Here is a 3,382-nt window from a genome sequence, read left to right as displayed (position 1 = left end):
GCGGCCGCAGGTGCCGGAGCGGCGCCGCCCCTTCAGCACCGGCCCGGGGACAGCGCCCGGCCCCGCCCCGCCCCTGCCGCCGGCTCTGCCCGAGCGCCGGACTGCCCGTGCCCGTCTGTGACTGTGCCCGTCTGTGCCTGTGCCTGTGCTCGTCTGTGACTGTGCCTGTGCCCGTCTGTGCCTGTGCCTCTGCCTGTGCCCGTCTGTGCCTGTGCCTGTGCCTGTGCCTGTGCCTGTGCCTGTGCCTCTGCCTGTGCCTCTGCCTGTGCCTGTGCCTGTGCCTGTGCCTGTGCCTGTGCCTGTGCCTGTGCCTGTGCCTGTGCCTCTGCCTGTGCCCGTCTGTGCCTGTGCCTGTGCCTGTGCCTGTGCCTGTGCCTGTGCCTGTGCCTCTGCCTGTGCCTGTGCCTGTGCCTGTGCCCGTCTGTGCCTGTGCCTGTGCCTGTGCCTGTGCCTGTGCCCGTCTGTGCCTGTGCCTGTGCCTCTGCCTGTGCCTGTCCCCGTCTGTGACTGTGCCTGTGCCTGTGCCTGTGCCTGTGCCTGTGCCTGTGCCTCTGCCTGTGCCTGTGCCTGTGCCTGTGCCTGTGCCTGTGCCTGTGCCCGTCTGTGCCTGTGCCTGTGCCTGTGCCTGAGCCTGTGCCTGTGCCTGTGCCCGTCTGTGCCTGTGCCTGTGCCTGTGCCTGTGCCTGTTCCTGTGCCTGTGCCTGTGCCTGTGCCTGTGCCTGTGCCTGTGCCTGTGCCTGTGCCCGTCTGTGCCTGTGCCTGTGCCTGTGCCTGTGCCTGTGCCTGTGCCTGTGCCTGTGCCTGTGCCCGTGCCTGTGCCTCTGCCTGTGCCTGTGCCCGTCTGTGCCTGTGCCTGTGCCCCTGCCTGTGCCCGTCTGTGCCTGTGCCTGTCTGTGCCTGTGCCTGTCTGTGCCTGTGCCTGTGCCTGTGCCCGTCTGTGCCCGTCTGTGCCTGTGCCTCTGCCTGTGCCTGTGCCTCTGCGTGTGACGGTCTGTGCCTGTGCCTGTGCCTGTGCCTCTGCCTCTGCCTCTGCCTGTGCCCGTCTGTGCCTGTGCCTGTGCCCGTCTGTGCCTCTGCCTGTCTGTGCCTGTGCCTCTGCCTCTGCCTCTGCCTGTGCCCGTCTGTGCCTGTGCCTGTGCCTGTGCCTGTGCCTGTGCCTGTGCCTGTGCCTGTGCCCGCCTGTGCCTGTGCCTGAGCCTGTGCCTGTGCCTGTGCCTGTGCCTCTGCCTGTGCCCGTCTGTGCCTGTGCCTGTGCCCGTCTGTGCCTGTGCCTGTGCCTGTGCCTGTGCCTGTGCCTGTGCCTCTGCCTCTGCCCCTGTCTGTGCCTGTGCCTGTGCCTCTGCCTCTGCCTGTGCCCCTGCCTGTGCCTGTGCCTGTGCCTCTGCCTGTGCCTCTGTCCCTGTCTGTGCCCCTGTCCCTGCCCCTGCTCCAGTTCCTGTCTGTGCCTCTGCCTGTGCGTGTGTCTGAGCCTGTGCCTGTGCCTGTGCCTCTGTCTGTCTGTGCCTCTGTCTGTCTGTGCCTCTGCTCCTGCCCCTGCCTCTGCCTGTGCCCCTGCTGCTGCCTCTGCCCCTGCTTCTGCCCTTGCCTGTGCCTCTGCCCCTACCTGTACCCCTGTCCCTGTCCCTGTCCCTGTCCCTGTCCCTGCTCCTGACCCTGTCCCTTTCCCTGTCCCTGTCCCTGCCCCTGTCCCTTTCCCTGTCCCTGTCCCTTTCCCTGTCCCTGTCCCTGCCCCTGTCCCTGTCCCTGTCCCTGTCCCTGTCCCTGTCCCTGTCCCTGCCTGTGCTCCTGCCCCTGTCCCTGTCCCTGTCCCTGTCCCCGTCCCTGTCCCTGTCCCTGCCTCTGTCCCTGCCCCTGTCCCTGTCCCTGTCCCTGTCCCTGTCCCTGTCCCTGTCCCTGTCTCTGTCCCTGCCCCTGTCCCTGTCCCTGTCCCTGCCCCTGTCCCTGTCCCTGTCCCTGTCCCTGCCCAGCCCTGCAGACGGGGGCAGAGAATGACGCCCCCCACTCCCAGGAGCAGCCTTTGCTGTTCCTGTCACACCCTGTGCTCACATTTCTTCTCTTGCCACAGTCTCTGAGCTGGGCTGGGTCCGGATGAGTTCTTCATCATCTTCCATGGGATCTGGCACTCCCTGTGCACTCAGTTCTCATTTGATCTCCAGAGAAACTAACAGAGCAGGCCTTTGGCTGCTGCCTGCAATGTCCTATCATCTTCTGTAAGCACTTTTCAATGCATTTTAGAAGTGAATATTTTTGTTTCCATCTCAGATGTGGAATATGGTCTTGACCAATAAGATCTATGGAATATGTTGGACAGAAGACCAGGAGAACAAATAATTAATCTATAGTCTAGACCCAGACTGGATTATGAGTGTAACCTCAGGTGTTCCACTAAAATACCTCACAAACCAGTTTGCCACACAAAAGTCAGCAGCTGACTTGGTACTTAACAGTGAAGCAGTCAGCCATAAGGATGCAATCATACACCTGCTGGCTTCAGTGTGTGCTCTTTGCTTTTGCACTGGGAGGAGGAGGAAGCAACAAATCCCGACTGATTTCTCCATGCTACTCATGAATCTTGTTTTCAGAAATGGCCTGCCCCATACAGAACGTTTTAAACTGTATTTGGTATTTAAATGCCTAAACAAAAAGATGTCATAAAATTTCCAGTTTAGCTATCAGAGACAGATATAGTGGTTAAATCCTATCCCTAGTGACAAAGCAAAACTTAACCCAAAGTCGAGATTTCAGTTATTTTTCTTAGCTCAGGAAAGATCAATCTTGCATGCAATTTCTCATATTTTTTTACACAAATTTTTTAGCTTTGTTTTTTTAAGTACATTTTTAATGTAAGCTCTTAATGACAAAATTACTAAATATTTTTGTGGGCTTTTAAAATTGTTCAATAATTAATATATTACTTCACCCAATATATCCAACAGCCACAGAAAGACCTAATTGTCAAGAAGAAGGAGCAGCCTGAGAGATTAATGTAATTTTAGCTGTGAGACAAATTCTAGGTCAAAAAGCTAAATTTGTCTTTACTCTAAACCACTGTAATATGCAGCAGTAGGTTATGATACATCATAGAGTACAGGATGAGTTAAACTAATGTTTGGTGTATTCTCCATCCAGGCATCCATATAAAGCACTCTCCAGGTTAATAACACATATCAATTTTGATAATATGATAATAAAGAGATGGTTGTCTCTATGTAGTCCAGAAGAAAAGGAAAAACATTGTGTTTTTGGAGGTGGAGACAGGCAGATATTATCTTGCATTCATTGTGACTGCAAGGCACAAGCTTATCACTACAGTGACAACAGTAAAGGAGAAACAGGTCAGGATATCAAACCTCCAAGACTGTGAAATGTGTTGAGAGACAAA

The sequence above is a fragment of the Oenanthe melanoleuca genome, chromosome 3, assembly GCF_029582105.1.
Source record: "Oenanthe melanoleuca isolate GR-GAL-2019-014 chromosome 3, OMel1.0, whole genome shotgun sequence".
NCBI classification, from domain to species: Eukaryota; Metazoa; Chordata; class Aves; order Passeriformes; family Muscicapidae; genus Oenanthe; species Oenanthe melanoleuca.
The sequence above is the reverse complement of the archived record's forward strand: the minus strand, read 5'-3'. Positions refer to the sequence as shown.